This window comes from Stenella coeruleoalba (genome assembly GCF_951394435.1).
Source record: "Stenella coeruleoalba genome assembly, contig: scaffold_39, whole genome shotgun sequence".
NCBI lineage: Eukaryota > Metazoa > Chordata > Mammalia > Artiodactyla > Delphinidae > Stenella > Stenella coeruleoalba.
The window spans coordinates 1,131,213-1,154,080 of record NW_027646400.1 but is presented as its reverse complement, the minus strand read 5'-3'; the positions used below and the strand labels follow the sequence as shown (position 1 = coordinate 1,154,080).

Here is a 22,868-nt window from a genome sequence, read left to right as displayed (position 1 = left end):
ATATGGAATAGACAAGAGCTACTCCTTGCTCAACGAAATGGACTCAACACCGCATATTAAATGCCTAAGAATGTACCTGACTAGTAAGTATCTTAAAAACCTATGGATTGCTATGTCTCCGAAAGAGAATCAAGCATGTGTACAGGGGCATAAACGCAGCAGTGATAGGATTGGAGAGGTTCGGTGAGCAAATGAAGACCCTTTGAAGTCATATTGCATGGTACCCATTACACGGGTCTTAACTCTCCAGGTTTAAGGTATTCTTCCTTCAACTAAAACATGCATGTGGAACCCAAGTATGATCAACCATGTGAACGGGAGACGTGTTCAAATATGTCTCAGTTTTCCTCCCCTGGTACTCGGGTGCAACATTCCAGACGCTTTACTAACACTCTCCCCACTTGGAGAGTCAGCGCCTTTAACCTCCTGTTTGGCCCAGTTTGCAATTTCTGCGGAAGATGAACAGGAATAGCGAGAACCAATGAGAGACTAGCTGAAGGTGTCTGGACGGGCAAATTTAACTCTCATTTCCCACCAGGAAAAGGAAATAACCAAAGGCTCAGCGTGCCGTGCCAGAACCAGATTAGGGCCTGAAGCCATCCTGCGGTGTTGCGGCCAGGTCACAAGAAAGCGAGTTGAAGAAAGGAGCTCAGGGGCACTGTAATTCACAAACCTGCAGAGTTATAAATGACAGCTATCGTCCAAAAATAGACTGAAGTAAGGCTGCCAAGAGGACTTGAAAGAGGGGCAGAATTGCAGGAAACCGATTTCAGGAGGTAGACTGGAATTGCATTGAAAGCATAGGAAAAGAGGCAGAACGTCCACAATGATGCACTTGGCCAAAAAGGGCGTATGCGTTTTTTCCTGAATATATTCAGGAAAAAACGCATACGCCCTTTTTGGCCAACCAAGCAAGCTTGCAAAGGAAATCTGCACTACAATGAAGTCTCACTTCCCCCCGGTCAAAAGGGCCATCTGAAAAAAGTGTAAAATCCAGAAAGGCAGGACAGGCCATGGAGAACTGGGAGCCTTGTTATGCTGATGGGCGGGATGTAAATTGCCAACAGACACTCGGGAGAAGTGTATGGTGTTTCCTGAAACATCTAAAAAACAAAGCAACAGAGCCTAGGGCACTGCCACTTATGGTCCTATAGCTTAGGGAAATTAAAATAAAAAAGACACAGCCACCCCAAAGTTTGGGACGCCTCTGTTTACAAGAACCTCGTTTACAGTACAAGTTCAACATCGCAGAAAGTGAAAAATGGATAAAGAAGTTGTGGTATTTACTTACAAACCAATATCACTCAGCAATGAAATCTATGTCATCAGGCCCTTAGCATCACAATGAGTGGATTCAGGTATGATGATTCTAACTGAAATAAGTCACACAGAAAAAGAAACATCATAAGATATCAGTAATACACGGAATGTAAACTTGGCTACACAGGAACTGAATTACAGAACAGAACAGGGTCTCAAATTTAGAAAACCAACTTATGCTTGCTTAAGGGTAAAGGTGTGTTGGGGTGCTGCATAAAACCAGAGATTGAAATGAGCACAGATAAAGTTCCTTAAGTCAAATATGGAATAGACAAGAGCTACTCCTTGCTCAACGAAATGGACTCAACACCGCATATTAAACGCCTAAGAATGTACCTGACTAGTAAGTATCGTAAAACCTATGGATTGCTATGTCTCCAAAAGAGAATCAAGCATGTGTACAGGGGCATAAACGCAGCAGTGATAGGATTGGAGAGGTTCGGTGAGCAAATGAAGACCCTTTGAAGTCATATTGCATGGTTCCCATTCCACGGGTCTGATCTCTCCAGGTTTAAGGTATTCTTCCTTCAGCTAAAACATGCATGTGGAACCCAAGTATGATCAACCATGTGAACGGGAGACGTGTTCAAATATGTCTCAGTTTTCCTCCCCTGGTACTCGGGTGCAACATTCCAGACGCTTTACTAACACTCTCCCCACTTGGAGAGTCAGCGCCTTTAACCTCCTGTTTGGCCCAGTTTGCAATTTCTGCGGAAGATGAACAGGAATAGCGAGAACCAATGAGAGGCTAGCTGGAGGTGTCTGGACGGGCAAATTTAACTCTCATTTCCCACCAGGAAGAGGAAATAAACAAAGGCTCAGCGTGCCGTACCGGAACCAGATTAGGGCCTGAAGCCATCCTGCGGTGTTGCGGCCAGCTCAAAAGAAAGCGAGTTGAAGAAAGGAGCTCAGGGGCACTGTAATTCACAAACCTGCAGAGTTATAAATGACAGCTATCGTCCAAAAATAGACTGAAGTAAGGCTGCCAAGAGGACTTGAAAGCGGGGCAGAATTGCAGGAAACGGATTTCAGGAGGTAGACTGGAATTGCATTGAAAGCATAGGAAAAGAGGCAGAACGTCCACAATGATGCACTTGGCCAAAAAGGGCGTATGCGTTTTTTCCTGAATATATTCAGGAAAAAACGCATACGCCCTTTTTGGCCAACCAAGCAAGCTTGCAAAGGAAATCTGCACTACAATGAAGTCTCACTTCCCCCGGTCAAAAGGGCCATCTGAAAAAAGTGTAAAATCCAGAAAGGCAGGACAGGCCATGGAGAACTGGGAGCCTTGTTATGCTGATGGGCAGGATGTAAATTGCCAACAACCACTCGGGAGAAGTGTATGGTGTTTCCTGAAACATCTAAAAAACAAAGCAACAGAACCTAGGGCACTTCCACTTATGGTCCTATAGCTTAGGGAAATTAAAATCAAAAAGACACAGCCACCCCAAAGTTTGGAACGGCTCTGTTTACAAGAACCTCGTCTACAGTACAAGTTCAACATCGCAGAAAGTGAAAAATGGATAAAGAAGTTGTGGTATTTACTTACAAAGCAATATCACTCAGCAATGAAATCTGTGTCATCAGGCCCTTAGCAGCACAATGAGTGGATTCAGGTATGATGATTCTAACTGAAGTAATTCACACAGAAAAAGAAACATCATAAGATATCAGTAATACATGGAATGTAAACTTGGCTACACAGGAACTGAATTACAGAACAGAACAGGGTCTCAAATTTAGAAAACCAACTTATGCTTGCTTAAGGGTAAAGGTGAGTTGGGGTGCTGCATAAAACCAGAGATTGAAATGAGCACAGATAAAGTTCCGTAAGTCAAATATGGAATAGACAAGAGCTACTCCTTGCTCAACGAAATGGACTCAACACCGCATATTAAACGCCTAAGAATGTACCTGACTAGTAAGTATCTTAAAACCTATGGATTGCTATGTCTCCGAAAGAGAATCAAGCATGTGTACAGGGACATAAACGCAGCAGTGATAGGATTGGAGAGGTTCGGTGAGCAAATGAAGACCCTTTGAAGTCATATTGCATGGTACCCATTACACGGGTCTCAACTCTCCAGGTTTAAGGTATTCTTCCTTCAGCTAAAACATGCATGTGGAACCCAAGTATGATCAACCATGTGAACGGGAGACGTGTTCAAATATGTCTCAGTTTTCCCCCCCTGGTACTCAGGTGCAACATTCCAGACGCTTTACTAACACTCTCCCCACTTGGAGAGTCAGCGCCTTTAACCTCCTGTTTGGCCCAGTTTGCAATTTCTGCGGAAGATGAACAGGAATAGCGAGAACCAATGAGAGACTAGCTGGAGGTGTCTGGACGGGCAAATTTAACTCTCATTTCCCACCAGGAAGAGGAAATAACCAAAGGCTCAGCGTGCCGTGCCGGAACCAGATTAGGGCGTGAAGCCATCCTGCGGTGTTGCGGCCAGGTCACAAGAAAGCAAGTTGAAGAAAGGAGCTCAGGGGCACTGTAATTCACAAACCTGCAGAGTTATAAATGACAGCTATCATCCAAAAATAGACTGAAGTAAGGCTGCCAAGAGGACTTGAAAGCGGGGCAGAATTGCAGGAAACCGATTTCAGGAGGTAGACTGGAATTGCATTGAAAGCATAGGAAAAGAGGCAGAACGTCCACAATGATGCACTTGGCCAAAAAGGGCGTATGCGTTTTTTCCTGAATATATTCAGGAAAAAACGCATACGCCCTTTTTGGCCAACCAAGCAAGCTTGCAAAGGAAATCTGCACTACAATGAAGTCTCACTTCCCCCGATCAAAAGGGCCATCTGAAAAAAGTGTAAAATCCAGAAAGGCAGGACAGGCCATGGAGAACTGGGAGCCTTGTTATGCTGATGGGCGGGATGTAAATTGCCAACAACCACTCGGGAGAAGTGTATGGTGTTTCCTGAAACATCTAAAAAACAAAGCAACAGAACCTAGGGCACTTCCACTTATGGTCCTATAGCTTAGGGAAATTAAAATCAAAAAGACACAGCCACCCCAAAGTTTGGAACGGCTCTGTTTACAAGAACCTCGTCTACAGTACAAGTTCAACATCGCAGAAAGTGAAAAATGGATAAAGAAGTTGTGGTATTTACTTACAAAGCAATATCACTCAGCAATGAAATCTGTGTCATCAGGCCCTTAGCAGCACAATGAGTGGATTCAGGTATGATGATTCTAACTGAAGTAATTCACACAGAAAAAGAAACATCATAAGATATCAGTAATACATGGAATGTAAACTTGGCTACACAGGAACTGAATTACAGAACAGAACAGGGTCTCAAATTTAGAAAACCAACTTGTGCTTGCTTAAGGGTAAAGGTGAGTTGGGGTGCTGCATAAAACCAGAGATTGAAATGAGCACAGATAAAGTTCCGTAAGTCAAATATGGAATAGACAAGAGCTACTCCTTGCTCAACGAAATGGACTCAACACCGCATATTAAACGCCTAAGAATGTACCTGACTAGTAAGTATCTTAAAACCTATGGATTGCTATGTCTCCGAAAGAGAATCAAGCATGTGTACAGGGACATAAACGCAGCAGTGATAGGATTGGAGAGGTTCGGTGAGCAAATGAAGACCCTTTGAAGTCATATTGCATGGTACCCATTACACGGGTCTCAACTCTCCAGGTTTAAGGTATTCTTCCTTCAGCTAAAACATGCATGTGGAACCCAAGTATGATCAACCATGTGAACGGGAGACGTGTTCAAATATGTCTCAGTTTTCCCCCCCTGGTACTCAGGTGCAACATTCCAGACGCTTTACTAACACTCTCCCCACTTGGAGAGTCAGCGCCTTTAACCTCCTGTTTGGCCCAGTTTGCAATTTCTGCGGAAGATGAACAGGAATAGCGAGAACCAATGAGAGACTAGCTGGAGGTGTCTGGACGGGCAAATTTAACTCTCATTTCCCACCAGGAAGAGGAAATAACCAAAGGCTCAGCGTGCCGTGCCGGAACCAGATTAGGGCGTGAAGCCATCCTGCGGTGTTGCGGCCAGGTCACAAGAAAGCAAGTTGAAGAAAGGAGCTCAGGGGCACTGTAATTCACAAACCTGCAGAGTTATAAATGACAGCTATCGTCCAAAAATAGACTGAAGTAAGGCTGCCAAGAGGACTTGAAAGCGGGGCAGAATTGCAGGAAACCGATTTCAGGAGGTAGACTGGAATTGCATTGAAAGCATAGGAAAAGAGGCAGAACGTCCACAATGATGCACTTGGCCAAAAAGGGCGTATGCGTTTTTTCCTGAATATATTCAGGAAAAAACGCATACGCCCTTTTTGGCCAACCAAGCAAGCTTGCAAAGGAAATCTGCACTACAATGAAGTCTCACTTCCCCCCGGTCAAAAGGGCCATCTGAAAAAAGTGTAAAATCCAGAAAGGCAGGACAGGCCATGGAGAACTGGGAGCCTTGTTATGCTGATGGGCGGGATGTAAATTGCCAACAACCACTCGGGAGAAGTGTATGGTGTTTCCTGAAACATCTAAAAAACAAAGCAACAGAACCTAGGGCACTTCCACTTATGGTCCTATAGCTTAGGGAAATTAAAATCAAAAAGACACAGCCACCCCAAAGTTTGGAACGGCTCTGTTTACAAGAACCTCGTTTACAGTACAAGTTCAACATCGCAGAAAGTGAAAAATGTATAAAGAAGTCGTGGTATTTACTTACAAAGCAATATCACTCAGCAATGAAATCTGTGTCATCAGGCCCTTAGCAGCACAATGAGTGGATTCAGGTATGATGATTCTAACTGAAATAAGTCACACAGAAAAAGAAATATCATAGGATATCAGTAATACACGGAATGTAAACTTGGCTACACAGGAACTGAATTACAGAACAGAACAGGGTCTCAAATTTAGAAAACCAACTTATTCTTGCTTAAGGGTAAAGGTGAGTTGGGGTGCTGCATAAAACCAGAGATTGAAATGAGCACAGATAAAGTTCCTTAAGCCAAATATGGAATAGACAAGAGCTACTCCTTGCTCAACGAAATGGACTCAACACCCCATATTAAACGCCTAAGAATGTACCTGACTAGTAAGTATCTTAAAACCTATGGATTGCTATGTCTCCGAAAGAGAATCAAGCATGTGTACAGGGGCATAAACGCAGCAGTGATAGGATTGGAGAGGTTCGGTGAGCCAATGAAGACCCTTTGAAGTCATATTGCATGGTACCCATTCCACGGGTTTCAACTACCCAGTTTTAAGGTATTCTTCCTTCAGCTAAAACATGCATGTGGAACCCAAGTATGATCAACTATGTGAACGGGAGACGTGTTCAAATATGTCTCAGTTTTCCCCCCCTGGTACTCGGGTGCAACATTCCAGACACTTTACTAACACTCTCCCCACTTGGAGAGTCAGTCCCTTTAACCTCCTGTTTGGCCCAGTTTGCAATTTCTGCGGAAGATGAACAGGAATAGCGAGAACCAATGAGAGGCTAGCTGGAGGTGTCTGGACGGGCAAATTTAACTCTCATTTGCCACCAGGAAGAGGAATTAACCAAAGGCTCAGCGTGCCGGGCCGGAACCAGATCAGGGCCTGAAGCCATCCTGCGGTGTTGCGGCCAGGTCACAAGAAATCGAGTTGAAGAAAGGAGCTCAGGGGCACTGTAATTCACAAACCTGCAGAGTTATAAATGACAGCTATCGTCCAAAAATAGACTGAAGTAAGGCTGCCAAGAGGACTTGAAAGCGGGGCAGAATTGCAGGAAACCGATTTCAGGAGGTAGACTGGAATTGCATTGAAAGCATAGGAAAAGAGGCAGAACGTCCACAATGATGCACTTGGCCAAAAAGGGCGTATGCGTTTTTTCCTGAATATATTCAGGAAAAAACGCATACGCCCTTTTTGGCCAACCAAGCAAGCTTGCAAAGGAAATCTGCACTACAATGAAGTCTCACTTCCCCCGGTCAAAAGGGCCATCTGAAAAAAGTGTAAAATCCAGAAAGGCAACAGGCCATTGAGAACTGGGAGCATTGTTATGCTGATGGGCGGGATGTAAATTGCCAACAGACACTTGGGAGAAGTGTATGGTGTTTCCTGAAACATCTAAAAAACAAAGCAACAGAGCCTAGGGCACTTCCACTTATGGTCCTATAGCTTAGGGAAATTAAAATCAAAAAGACACAGCCACCCCAAAGTCTGGAACGCCTCTGTTTACAAGAACCTCGTTTGCAGTACAAGTTCAACATCGCAGAAAGTGAAAAATGGATAAAGAAGTTGTGGTATTCACTTAAAAAGCAATATCACTCAGCAATGAAATCTATGTCATCAGGCCCTTAGCAGCACAATGAGTGGATTCAGGTATGATGATTCTAACTGAAATAAGTCACACAGAAAAAGAAACATCATAAGATATCAGTAATACACGGGATGGAAACTTGGCTACACAGGAACTGAATTACAGAACAGAACAGGGTCTCAAATTTAGAAAAACAACTTATGCTTGCTTAAGGGTAAAGGTGAGTTGAGGTGCTGCATACAACCAGAGATTGAAATGAGTACAGATAAAGTTCCTTAAGCCAAATATGGAATAGACAAGAGCTACTCCTTGCTCAACGAAATGGACTCAACACCGCATATTAAACGCCTAAGAATGTACCTGACTTGTAAGTATCTTAAAACCTATGGATTGCTATGTCTCCGAAAGAGAATCAAGCATGTGTACAGGGGCATAAACGCAGCAGTGATAGGATTGGAGAGGTTCGGTGAGCAAATGAAGACCCTTTGAAGTCATATTGCATGGTACCCATTCCACGGGTTTCAACTACCCAGGTTTAACTTATTCTTCCTTCAGCTAAAACATGCATGTGGAACCTAGAGTATGATCAACCATGTGATCGGGAGACATGTTCAAATATGTCTCAGTTTTCCTCCCCTGGTACTCGGGTGCAACATTCCAGACGCTTTACTAACACTCTCCCCACTTGGAGAGTCAGTCCCTTTAACCTCCTGTTTGGCCCAGTTTGCAATTTCTGCGGAAGATGAACAGGAATAGCGAGAAACAATGAGAGGCTAGCTGGAGGTGTCTGGACGGGCAAATTTAACTCTCATTTCCCACCAGGAAGAGGAATTAACCAAAGGCTCAGCATGCCGGGCCGGAACCACATTAGGGCCTGAAGCCATCCTGCGGTGTTGCGGCCAGGTCACAAGAAAGCGAGTTGAAGAAAGGAGCTCAGGGGCACTGTAATTCACAAACCTGCAGAGTTATAAATGACAGCTATCATCCAAAAATACACTGAAGTAAGGCTGCCAAGAGGACTTGAAAGCGGGGCAGAATTGCAGGAAACCGATTTCAGGAGGTAGACTGGAATTGCATTGAAAGCATAGGAAAAGAGGCAGAACGTCCACAATGATGCACTTGGCCAAAAAGGGCGTATGCGTTTTTTCCTGAATATATTCAGGAAAAAACGCATACGCCCTTTTTGGCCAACCAAGCAAGCTTGCAAAGGAAATCTGCACTACAATGAAGTCTCACTTCCCCCCGGTCAAAAGGGCCATCTGAAAAAAGTGTAAAATCCAGAAAGGCAGGACAGGCCATGGAGAACTGGGAGCCTTGTTATGCTGATGGGCGGGATGTAAATTGCCAACAGACACTCGGGAGAAGTGTATGGTGTTTCCTGAAACATCTAAAAAACAAAGCAACAGAGCCTAGGGCACTGCCACTTATGGTCCTATAGCTTAGGGAAATTAAAATCAAAAAGACACAGCCACCCCAAAGTTTGGGACGCCTCTGTTTACAAGAACCTCGTTTACAGTACAAGTTCAACATCGCAGAAAGTGAAAAATGGATAAAGAAGTTGTGGTATTCACTTACAAAGCAATATCACTCAGCAATGAAATCTATGTCATCAGGCCCTTAGCAGCACAATGAGTGGATTCAGGTATGATGATTCTAACTGAAATAAGTCACACAGAAAAAGAAACATCATAAGATATCAGTAATACACGGAATGGAAACTTGGCTACACAGGAACTGAATTACAGAACAGAACAGGGTCTCAAATTTAGAAAAACAACTTATGCTTGCTTAAGGGTAAAGGTGAGTTGGGGTGCTGCATAAAACCAGAGATTGGAATGAGCACAGATAAAGTTCCTTAAGCCAAATATGGAATAGACAAGAGCTACTCCTTGCTCAACGAAATGGACTCAACACCGCATATTAAACGCCTAAGAATGTACCTGACTTGTAAGTATCTTAAAACCTATGGATTGCTATGTCTCCGAAAGAGAATCAAGCATGTGTACAGGGGCATAAACGCAGCAGTGATAGGATTGGAGAGGTTCGGTGAGCAAATGAAGACCCTTTGAAGTCATATTGCATGGTACCCATTCCACGGGTTTCAACTACCCAGGTTTAAGGTATTCTTCCTTCAGCTAAAACATGCATGTGGAACCTAGAGTATGATCAACCATGTGATCGGGAGACGTGTTCAAATATGTCTCAGTTTTCCTCCCATGGTACTCGGGTGCAACATTCCAGACGCTTTACTAACACTCTCCCCACTTGGAGAGTCAGTCCCTTTAACCTCCTGTTTGGCCCAGTTTGCAATTTCTGCGGAACATGAACAGGAATAGTGAGAACCAATGAGAGGCTAGCTGGAGGTGTCTGGACGGGCAAATTTAACTCTCATTTCCCACCAGGAAGAGGAATTAACCAAAGGCTCAGCATGCCGGGCCGGAACCAGATTAGGGCCTGAAGCCATCCTGCGGTGTTGCGGCCAGGTCACAAGAAAGCGAGTTGAAGAAAGGAGCTCAGGGGCACTGTAATTCACAAACCTGCAGAGTTATAAATGACAGCTATCGTCCAAAAATAGACTGAAGTAAGGCTGCCAAGAGGACTTGAAAGCGGGGCAGAATTGCAGGAAACCGATTTCAGGAGGTAGACTGGAATTGCATTGAAAGCATAGGAAAAGAGGCAGAACGTCCACAATGATGCACTTGGCCAAAAAGGGCGTATGCGTTTTTTCCTGAATATATTCAGGAAAAAACGCATACGCCCTTTTTGGCCAACCAAGCAAGCTTGCAAAGGAAATCTGCACTACAATGAAGTCTCACTTCCCCCCGGTCAAAAGGGCCATCTGGAAAAAGTGTAAAATCCAGAAAGGCAGGACAGGCCATGGAGAACTGGGAGCCTTGTTATGCTGATGGGCGGGATGTAAATTGCCAACAGACACTCGGGAGAAGTGTATGGTGTTTCCTGAAACATCTAAAAAACAAAGCAACAGAGCCTAGGGCACTGCCACTTATGGTCCTATAGCTTAGGGAAATTAAAATCAAAAAGACACAGCCACCCCAAAGTTTGGGACGCCTCTGTTTACAAGAACCTCGTTTACAGTACAAGTTCAACATCGCAGAAAGTGAAAAATGGATAAAGAAGTTGTGGTATTTACTTACAAAGCAATATCACTCAGCAATGAAATCTATGTCATCAGGCCCTTAGCATCACAATGAGTGGATTCAGGTATGATGATTCTAACTGAAATAAGTCACACAGAAAAAAAACATCATAAGATATCAGTAATACACGGAATGTAAACTTGGCTACACAGGAACTGAATTACAGAACAGAACAGGGTCTCAAATTTAGAAAACCAACTTATGCTTGCTTAAGGGTAAAGGTGAGTTGGGGTGCTGCATAAAACCAGAGATTGAAATGAGCACAGATAAAGTTCCTTAAGTCAAATATGGAATAGACAAGAGCTACTCCTTGCTCAACGAAATGGACTCAACACCGCATATTAAACGCCTAAGAATGTACCTGACTAGTAAGTATCGTAAAACCTATGGATTGCTATGTCTCCAAAAGAGAATCAAGCATGTGTACAGGGGCATAAACGCAGCAGTGACAGGATTGGAGAGGTTCGGTGAGCAAATGAAGACCCTTTGAAGTCATATTGCATGGTACCCATTCCACGGGTCTCAACTCTCCAGGTTTAAGGTATTCTTCCTTCAGCTAAAACATGCATGTGGAACCCAAGTATGATCAACCATGTGAACGGGAGACGTGTTCAAATATGTCTCAGTTTTCCTCCCCTGGTACTCGGGTGCAACTTTCCAGACGCTTTACTAACACTCTCCCCACTTGGAGAGTCAGTGCCTTTAACCTCCTGTTTGGCCCAGTTTGCAATTTCTGCGGAAGATGAACAGGAATAGCGAGATCCAATAGGAGGCTAGCTGGAGGTGTCTGGACGGGCAAATTATTCCTGAATATATTCAAGAAAAAACGCATACGCCCTTTTTGGCCAACCAAGCAAGCTTGCAAAGGAAATCTGCACTACAATGAAGTCTCACTTCCCCCCGGTCAAAAGGGCCATCTGAAAAAAGTGTAAAATCCGGAAAGGCAGGACAGGCCATGGAGAACTGGGAGCCTTGTTATGCTGATGGGCGGGATGTAAATTGCCAACAGACACTCGGGAGAAGTGTATGGTGTTTCCTGAAACATCTAAAAAACAAAGCAACAGAGCCTAGGGCACTGCCGCTTATGGTCCTATAGCTTAGGGAAATTAAAATCAAAAAGACACAGCCACCCCAAAGTTTGGGACGCCTCTGTTTACAAGAACCTCGTTTACAGTACAAGTTCAACATCGCAGAAAGTGAAAAATGGATAAAGAAGTTGTGGTATTTACTTACAAAGCAATATCACTCAGCAATGAAATCTATGTCATCAGGCCCTTAGCATCACAATGAGTGGATTCAGGTATGATGATTCTACCTGAAATAAGTCACACAGAAAAAGAAACATCATAAGATATCAGTAATACACGGAATGTAAACTTGGCTACACAGGAACTGAATTACAGAACAGAACAGGGTCTCAAATTTAGAAAACCAACTTATGCTTGCTTAAGGGTAAAGGTGAGTTGGGGTGCTGCATAAAAACAGAGATTGAAATGAGCACAGATAAAGTTCCTTAAGTCAAATATGGAATAGACAAGAGCTACTCCTTGCTCAACGAAATGGACTCAACACCGCATATTAAACGCCGAAGAATGTACCTGACTAGTAAGTATTGTAAAACCTATGGATTGCTATGTCTCCAAAAGAGAATCAAGCATGTGTACAGGGGCATAAACGCAGCAGTGATAGGATTGGAGAGGTTCGGTGAGCAAATGAAGACCCTTTGAAGTCATATTGCATGGTACCCATTCCACGGGTCTCAACTCTCCAGGTTTAAGGTATTCTTCCTTCAGCTAAAACATGCATGTGGAACCCAAGAATGATCAACCATGTGAACGGGAGACGTGTTCAAATATGTCTCAGTTTTCCTCCCCTGATACTCGGGTGCAACATTCCAGACGCTTTACTAACACTCTCCCCACTTGGAGAGTCAGCGCCTTTAACCTCCTGTTTGGCCCAGTTTGCAATTTCTGCGGAAGATGAACAGGAATAGCGAGAAGCAATGAGAGGCTAGCTGGAGGTGTCTGGACGGACAAATTTAACTCTCATTTCCCACCAGGAAGAGGAAATAACCAAAGGCTCAGCGTGCCGTACCGGAACCAGATTAGGGCCTGAAGCCATCCTGTGGTGTTGCGGCCAGCTCAAAAGAAAGCGAGTTGAAGAAAGGAGCTCAGGGGCACTGTAATTCACAAACCTGCAGAGTTATAAATGACAGCTATCGTCCAAAAATAGACTGAAGTAAGGCTGCCAAGAGGACTTGAAAGCGGGGCAGAATTGCAGGAAACCGATTTCAGGAGGTAGACTGGAATTGCATTGAAAGCATAGGAAAAGAGGCAGAACGTCCACAATGATGCACTTGGCCAAAAAGGGCGTATGCGTTTTTTCCTGAATATATTCAGGAAAAAACGCATACGCCCTTTTTGGCCAACCAAGCAAGCTTGCAAACGAAATCTGCACTACAATGAAGTCTCACTTCCCCCCGGTCAAAAGGGCCATCTGAAAAAAGTGTAAAATCCAGAAAGGCAGGACAGGCCATGGAGAACTGGGAGCCTTGTTATGCTGATGGGCGGGATGTAAATTGCCAACAACCACTCGGGAGAAGTGTATGGTGTTTCCTGAAACATCTAAAAAACAAAGCAACAGAACCTAGGGCACTTCCACTTATGGTCCTATAGCTTAGGGAAATTAAAATCAAAAAGACACAGCCACCCCAAAGTTTGGAACGGCTCTGTTTACAAGAACCTCGTTTACAGTACAAGTTCAACATCGCAGAAAGTGAAAAATGGATAAAGAAGTTGTGGTATTTACTTACAAAGCAATATCACTCAGCAATGAAATCTGTGTCATCAGGCCCTTAGCAGCACAATTAGTGGATTCAGGTATGATGATTCTAACTGAAGTAAGTCACACAGAAAATGAAACATCATAAGATATCAGTAATACACGGAATGTAAACTTGGCTACAAAGGAACTGAATTACAGAACAGAACAGGGTCTCAAATTTAGAAAACCAACTTATGCTTGCTTAAGGGTAAAGGTGAGTTGGGGTGCTGCATAAAACCAGAGATTGAAATGAGCACAGATAAAGTTCCTTAGGTCAAATATGGAATAGACAAGAGCTACTCCTTGCTCAACGAAATGGACACAACACCGCATATTAAACGCCTAAGAATGTACCTGACTAGTAAGTATCTTAAAACCTATGGATTGCTATGTCTCCGAAAGAGAATCAAGCATGTGTACAGGGGCATAAACGCAGCAGTGATAGGATTGGAGAGGTTCGGTGAGCAAATGAAGACCCTTTGAAGTCATATTGCATGGTACCCATTCCACGGGTTTCAACTACCCAGGTTTTAGGTATTCTTCCTTCAGCTAAAACATGCATGTGGAACCCAGAGTATGATCAACCATGTGATCGGGAGACGTGTTCAAATATGTCTCAGTTTTCGTACCCTGGTACTCGGGTGCAACATTCCAGACGCTTTACTAACACTCTCCCGACTTGGAGAGACAGTCCCTTTAACCTCCTGTTTGGCCCAGTTTGCAATTTCTGCGGAAGATGAACAGGAATAGCGAGAACAAATGAGAGACTAGCTGGAGGTGTCTGGACGGGAAAATTTAACTCTCATTTCCCACCAGGAAGAGGAATTAACCAAAGGCTCAGCATGCCGGGCCGGAACCACATTAGGGCCTGAAGCCATCCTGCGGTGTTGCGGCCAGGTCACAAGAAAGCGAGTTGAAGAAAGGAGCTCAGGGGCACTGTAATTCACAAACCTGCAGAGTTATAAATGACAGCTATCATCCAAAAATAGACTGAAGTAAGGCTGCCAAGAGGACTTGAAAGCGGGGCAGAATTGCAGGAAACCGATTTCAGGAGGTAGACTGGAATTGCATTGAAAGCATAGGAAAAGAGGCAGAACGTCCACAATGATGCACTTGGCCAAAAAGGGCGTATGCGTTTTTTCCTGAATATATTCAGGAAAAAACGCATACGCCCTTTTTGGCCAACCAAGCAAGCTTGCAAAGGAAATCTGCACTACAATGAAGTCTCACTTCCCCCCGGTCAAAAGGGCCATCTGAAAAAAGTGTAAAATCCAGAAAGGCAGGACAGGCCATGGAGAACTGGGAGCCTTGTTATGCTGATGGGCGGGATGTAAATTGCCAACAGACACTCGGGAGAAGTGTATGGTGTTTCCTGAAACATCTAAAAAACAAAGCAACAGAGCCTAGGGCACTGCCACTTATGGTCCTATAGCTTAGGGAAATTAAAATCAAAAAGACACAGCCACCCCAAAGTTTGGGACGCCTCTGTTTACAAGAACCTCGTTTACAGTACAAGTTCAACATCGCAGAAAGTGAAAAATGGATAAAGAAGTTGTGGTATTTACTTACAAAGCAATATCACTCAGCAATGAAATCTATGTCATCAGGCCCTTAGCATCACAATGAGTGGATTCAGGTATGATGATTCTAACTGAAATAAGTCACACAGAAAAAGAAACATCATAAGATATCAGTAATACACGGAATGTAAACTTGGCTACACAGGAACTGAATTACAGAACAGAACAGGGTCTCAAATTTAGAAAACCAACTTATGCTTGCTTAAGGGTAAAGGTGAGTTGGGGTGCTGCATAAAACCAGAGATTGAAATGAGCACAGATAAAGTTCCTTAAGTCAAGTATGAAATAGACAAGAGCTACTCCTTGCTCAACGAAATGGACTCAACACCGCATATTAAACGCCTAAGAATGTACCTGACTAGTAAGTATCGTAAAACCTATGGATTGCTATGTCTCCGAAAGAGAATCAAGCATGTGTACAGGGGCATAAACGCAGCAGTGATAGGAATGGAGAGGTTCGGTGAGCAAATGAAGACCCTTTGAAGTCATATTGCATGGTACCCATTACACGGGTCTCAACTCTCCAGGTTTAAGGTATTCTTCCTTCAGCTAAAACATGCATGTGGAACCCAAGTATGATCAACCATGTGAACGGGAGACGTGTTCAAATATGTCTCAGTTTTCCTCCCCTGGTACTCGGGTGCAACATTCCAGACGCTTTACTAACACTCTCCCCACTTGGAGAGTCAGCGCCTTTAACCTCCTGTTTGGCCCAGTTTGCAATTTCTGCGGAAGATGAACAGGAATAGCGAGAAGCAATGAGAGGCTAGCTGGAGGTGTCTGGACGGGCAAATTTAACTCTCATTTCCCACCAGGAAGAGGAAATAACCAAAGGCTCAGCGTGCCGTACCGGAACCAGATTAGGGCCTGAAGCCATCCTGCGGTGTTGCGGCCAGCTCAAAAGAAAGCGAGTTGAAGAAAGGAGCTCAGGGGCACTGTAATTCACAAACCTGCAGAGTTATAAATGACAGCTATCGTCCAAAAATAGACTGAAGTAAGGCTGCCAAGAGGACTTGAAAGCGGGGCAGAATTGCAGGAAACCGATTTCAGGAGGTAGACTGGAATTGCATTGAAAGCATAGGAAAAGAGGCAGAACGTCCACAATGATGCACTTGGCCAAAAAGGGCGTATGCATTTTTTCCTGAATATATTCAGGAAAAAACGCATACGCCCTTTTTGGCCAACCAAGCAAGCTTGCAAACGAAATCTGCACTACAATGAAGTCTCACTTCCCCCCGGTCAAAAGGGCCATCTGAAAAAAGTGTAAAATCCAGAAAGGCAGGACAGGCCATGGAGAACTGGGAGCCTTGTTATGCTGATGGGCGGGATGTAAATTGCCAACAACCACTCGGGAGAAGTGTATGGTGTTTCCTGAAACATCTAAAAAACAAAGCAACAGAACCTAGGGCACTTCCACTTATGGTCCTATAGCTTAGGGAAATTAAAATCAAAAAGACACAGCCACCCCAAAGTTTGGAACGGCTCTGTTTACAAGAACCTCGTTTACAGTACAAGTTCAACATCGCAGAAAGTGAAAAATGGATAAAGAAGTTGTGGTATTTACTTACAAAGCAATATCACTCAGCAATGAAATCTGTGTCATCAGGCCCTTAGCAGCACAATTAGTGGATTCAGGTATGATGATTCTAACTGAAGTAAGTCACACAGAAAAAGAAACATCATAAGATATCAGTAATACACGGAATGTAAACTTGGCTACACAGGAACTGAATTACAGAACAGAACAGGGTCTCAAATTTAGAAAACCAACTTATGCTTGCTTAAGGGTAAAGGTGAGTTGGGGTGCTGCATAAAACCAGAGATTGAAATGAGCACAGATAAAGTTCCTTAAGTCAAATATGGAATAGACAAGAGCTACTCCTTGCTCAACGAAATGGACACAACACCGCATATTAAACGCCTAAGAATGTACCTGACTAGTAAGTGTCTTAAAACCTATGGATTGCTATGTCTCCGAAAGAGAATCAAGCATGTGTACAGGGGCATAAACGCAGCAGTGATAGGATTGGAGAGGTTCGGTGAGCAAATGAAGACCCTTTGAAGTCATATTGCATGGTACCCATTCCACGGGTTTCAACTACCCAGGTTTTAGGTATTCTTCCTTCAGCTAAAACATGCATGTGGAACCCAGAGTATGATCAACCATGTGATCGGGAGACGTGTTCAAATATGTCTCAGTTTTCGTACCCTGGTACTCGGGTGCAACATTCCAGACGCTTTACTAACACTCTCCCGACTTGGAGAGTCAGTCCCTTTAACCTCCTGTTTGGCCCAGTTTGCAATTTCTGCGGAAGATGAACAGGAATAGCGAGAACCAATGAGAGACTAGCTGGAGGTGTCTGGACGGGAAAATTTAACTCTCATTTCCCACCAGGAAGAGGAATTAACCAAAGGCTCAGCATGCCGGTCCGGAACCACATTAGGGCCTGAAGCCATCCTGCGGTGTTGCGGCCAGGTCACAAGAAAGCGAGTTGAAGAAAGGAGCTCAGGGGCACTGTAATTCACAAACCTGCAGAGTTATAAATGACAGCTATCATCCAAAAATAGACTGAAGTAAGGCTGCCAAGAGGACTTGAAAGCGGGGCAGAATTGCAGGAAACCGATTTCAGGAGGTAGACTGGAATTGCATTGAAAGCATAGGAAAAGAGGCAGAACGTCCACAATGATGCACTTGGCCAAAAAGGGCGTATGCGTTTTTTCCTGAATATATTCAGGAAAAAACGCATACGCCCTTTTTGGCCAACCAAGCAAGCTTGCAAAGGAAATCTGCACTACAATGAAGTCTCACTTCCCCCCGGTCAAAAGGGCCATCTGAAAAAAGTGTAAAATCCAGAAAGGCAGGACAGGCCATGGAGAACTGGGAGCCTTGTTATGCTGATGGGCGGGATGTAAATTGCCAACAGACACTCGGGATGAGTGTATGGTGTTTCCTGAAACATCTAAAAAACAAAGCAACAGAGCCTAGGGCACTGCCACTTATGGTCCTATAGCTTAGGGAAATTAAAATCAAAAAGACACAGCCACCCCAAAGTTTGGGACGCCTCTGTTTACAAGAACCTCGTTTACAGTACAAGTTCAACATCGCAGAAAGTGAAAAATGGATAAAGAAGTTGTGGTATTTACTTACAAAGCAATATCACTCAGCAATGAAATCTATGTCATCAGGCCCTTAGCATCACAATGAGTGGATTCAGGTATGATGATTCTAACTGAAATAAGTCACACAGAAAAAGAAACATCATAAGATATCAGTAATACACGGAATGTAAACTTGGCTACACAGGAACTGAATTACAGAACAGAACAGGGTCTCAAATTTAGAAAACCAACTTATGCTTGCTTAAGGGTAAAGGTGAGTTGGGGTGCTGCATAAAACCAGAGATTGAAATGAGCACAGATAAAGTTCCTTAAGTCAAGTATGAAATAGACAAGAGCTACTCCTTGCTCAACGAAATGGACTCAACACCGCATATTAAACGCCTAAGAATGTACCTGACTAGTAAGTATCGTAAAACCTATGGATTGCTATGTCTCCGAAAGAGAATCAAGCATGTGTACAGGGGCATAAACGCAGCAGTGATAGGAATGGAGAGGTTCGGTGAGCAAATGAAGACCCTTTGAAGTCATATTGCATGGTACCCATTACACTGGTCTCAACTCTCCAGGTTTAAGGTATTCTTCCTTCAGCTAAAACATGCATGTGGAACCCAAGTATGATCAACCATGTGAACGGGAGACGTGTTCAAATATGTCTCAGTTTTCCTCCCCTGGTACTCGGGTGCAACATTCCAGACGCTTTACTAACACTCTCCCCACTTGGAGAGTCAGCGCCTTTAACCTCCTGTTTGGCCCAGTTTGCAATTTCTGCGGAAGATGAACAGGAATAGCGAGAACCAATGAGAGGCTAGCTGGAGGTGTCTGGACGTGCAAATTTACCTCTCATTTCCCACCAGGAAGAGGAATTAACCAAAGGCTCAGCATGCCGGGCCGGAACCAGATTAGGGCCTGAAGCCATCCTGCGGTGTTGCGGCCAGGTCACAAGAAAGCGAGTTGAAGAAAGGAGCTCAGGGGCACTGTAATTCACAAACCTGCAGACTTATAAATGACAGCTATCGTCCAAAAATAGACTGAAGTAAGGCTGCCAAGAGGACTTGAAAGCGGGGCAGAATTGCAGGAAACCGATTTCAGGAGGTAGACTGGAATTGCATTGAAAGCATAGGAAAAGAGGCAGAACGTCCACAATGATGCACTTGGCCACATAGGGCGTATGCGTTTTTTCCTGAATATATTCAGGAAAAAACGCATACGCCCTTTTTGGCCAACCAAGCAAGCTTGCAAAGGAAATCTGCACTACAATGAAGTCTCACTTCCCCCCGGTCAAAAGGGCCATCTGAAAAAAGTGTAAAATCCAGAAAGGCAGGACAGGCCATGGAGAACTGGGAGCCTTGTTATGCTGATGGGCGGGATGTAAATTGCCAACAGACACTCGGGAGAAGTGTATGGTGTTTCCTGAAACATCTAAAAAACAAAGCAACAGAGCCTAGGGCACTGCCACTTATGGTCCTATAGCTTAGGGAAATTAAAATCAAAAAGACACAGCCACCCCAAAGTTTGGGACGCCTCTGTTTACAAGAACCTCGTTTACAGTACAAGTTCAACATCGCAGAAAGTGAAAAATGGATAAAGAAGTTGTGGTATTTACTTACAAAGCAATATCACTCAGCAATGAAATCTATGTCATCAGGCCCTTAGCATCACAATGAGTGGATTCAGGTATGATGATTCTAACTGAAATAAGTCACACAGAAAAAAAACATCATAAGATATCAGTAATACACGGAATGTAAACTTGGCTACACAGGAACTGAATTACAGAACAGAACAGGGTCTCAAATTTAGAAAACCAACTTATGCTTGCTTAAGGGTAAAGGTGAGTTGGGGTGCTGCATAAAACCAGAGATTGAAATGAGCACAGATAAAGTTCCTTAAGTCAAATATGGAATAGACAAGAGCTACTCCTTGCTCAACGAAATGGACTCAACACCGCATATTAAACGCCTAAGAATGTACCTGACTAGTAAGTATCGTAAAACCTATGGATTGCTATGTCTCCAAAAGAGAATCAAGCATGTGTACAGGGGCATAAACGCAGCAGTGACAGGATTGGAGAGGTTCGGTGAGCAAATGAAGACCCTTTGAAGTCATATTGCATGGTACCCATTCCACGGGTCTCAACTCTCCAGGTTTAAGGTATTCTTCCTTCAGCTAAAACATGCATGTGGAACCCAAGTATGATCAACCATGTGAACGGGAGACGTGTTCAAATATGTCTCAGTTTTCCTCCCCTGGTACTCGGGTGCAACTTTCCAGACGCTTTACTAACACTCTCCCCACTTGGAGAGTCAGTGCCTTTAACCTCCTGTTTGGCCCAGTTTGCAATTTCTGCGGAAGATGAACAGGAATAGCGAGATCCAATAGGAGGCTAGCTGGAGGTGTCTGGACGGGCAAATTATTCCTGAATATATTCAAGAAAAAACGCATACGCCCTTTTTGGCCAACCAAGCAAGCTTGCAAAGGAAATCTGCACTACAATGAAGTCTCACTTCCCCCCGGTCAAAAGGGCCATCTGAAAAAAGTGTAAAATCCGGAAAGGCAGGACAGGCCATGGAGAACTGGGAGCCTTGTTATGCTGATGGGCGGGATGTAAATTGCCAACAGACACTCGGGAGAAGTGTATGGTGTTTCCTGAAACATCTAAAAAACAAAGCAACAGAGCCTAGGGCACTGCCGCTTATGGTCCTATAGCTTAGGGAAATTAAAATCAAAAAGACACAGCCACCCCAAAGTTTGGGACGCCTCTGTTTACAAGAACCTCGTTTACAGTACAAGTTCAACATCGCAGAAAGTGAAAAATGGATAAAGAAGTTGTGGTATTTACTTACAAAGCAATATCACTCAGCAATGAAATCTATGTCATCAGGCCCTTAGCATCACAATGAGTGGATTCAGGTATGATGATTCTACCTGAAATAAGTCACACAGAAAAAGAAACATCATAAGATATCAGTAATACACGGAATGTAAACTTGGCTACACAGGAACTGAATTACAGAACAGAACAGGGTCTCAAATTTAGAAAACCAACTTATGCTTGCTTAAGGGTAAAGGTGAGTTGGGGTGCTGCATAAAACCAGAGATTGAAATGAGCACAGATAAAGTTCCTTAAGTCAAATATGGAATAGACAAGAGCTACTCCTTGCTCAACGAAATGGACACAACACCGCATATTAAACGCCTAAGAATGTACCTGACTAGTAAGTGTCTTAAAACCTATGGATTGCTATGTCTCCGAAAGAGAATCAAGCATGTGTACAGGGGCATAAACGCAGCAGTGATAGGATTGGAGAGGTTCGGTGAGCAAATGAAGACCCTTTGAAGTCATATTGCATGGTACCCATTCCACGGGTTTCAACTACCCAGGTTTTAGGTATTCTTCCTTCAGCTAAAACATGCATGTGGAACCCAGAGTATGATCAACCATGTGATCGGGAGACGTGTTCAAATATGTCTCAGTTTTCGTACCCTGGTACTCGGGTGCAACATTCCAGACGCTTTACTAACACTCTCCCGACTTGGAGAGTCAGTCCCTTTAACCTCCTGTTTGGCCCAGTTTGCAATTTCTGCGGAAGATGAACAGGAATAGCGAGAACCAATGAGAGACTAGCTGGAGGTGTCTGGACGGGAAAATTTAACTCTCATTTCCCACCAGGAAGAGGAATTAACCAAAGGCTCAGCATGCCGGTCCGGAACCACATTAGGGCCTGAAGCCATCCTGCGGTGTTGCGGCCAGGTCACAAGAAAGCGAGTTGAAGAAAGGAGCTCAGGGGCACTGTAATTCACAAACCTGCAGAGTTATAAATGACAGCTATCATCCAAAAATAGACTGAAGTAAGGCTGCCAAGAGGACTTGAAAGCGGGGCAGAATTGCAGGAAACCGATTTCAGGAGGTAGACTGGAATTGCATTGAAAGCATAGGAAAAGAGGCAGAACGTCCACAATGATGCACTTGGCCAAAAAGGGCGTATGCGTTTTTTCCTGAATATATTCAGGAAAAAACGCATACGCCCTTTTTGGCCAACCAAGCAAGCTTGCAAAGGAAATCTGCACTACAATGAAGTCTCACTTCCCCCCGGTCAAAAGGGCCATCTGAAAAAAGTGTAAAATCCAGAAAGGCAGGACAGGCCATGGAGAACTGGGAGCCTTGTTATGCTGATGGGCGGGATGTAAATTGCCAACAGACACTCGGGATGAGTGTATGGTGTTTCCTGAAACATCTAAAAAACAAAGCAACAGAGCCTAGGGCACTGCCACTTATGGTCCTATAGCTTAGGGAAATTAAAATCAAAAAGACACAGCCACCCCAAAGTTTGGGACGCCTCTGTTTACAAGAACCTCGTTTACAGTACAAGTTCAACATCGCAGAAAGTGAAAAATGGATAAAGAAGTTGTGGTATTTACTTACAAAGCAATATCACTCAGCAATGAAATCTATGTCATCAGGCCCTTAGCATCACAATGAGTGGATTCAGGTATGATGATTCTAACTGAAATAAGTCACACAGAAAAAGAAACATCATAAGATATCAGTAATACACGGAATGTAAACTTGGCTACACAGG

General features: G+C 43.8%; 1 long non-coding RNA gene across 49 annotated transcripts in view; it reads right to left on the bottom strand.

The window, feature by feature from the left end:
• Window positions 1-22,868, bottom strand: part of LOC307181137 — a 3,028,377-nt gene that overhangs the window by 2,018,916 nt on the left and 986,593 nt on the right. For 47 of the 49 annotated variants that reach the window (XR_013825945.1, XR_013825946.1, XR_013825971.1 and 44 more), the window contains one exon: window positions 7,599-7,680. The exons of the other annotated variants lie outside the window; for them this stretch is intronic. This is a non-coding gene — a long non-coding RNA (uncharacterized lncRNA). The remainder of the gene's footprint in view (window positions 1-7,598; window positions 7,681-22,868) is intronic. 49 annotated transcript variants of the gene reach the window in all.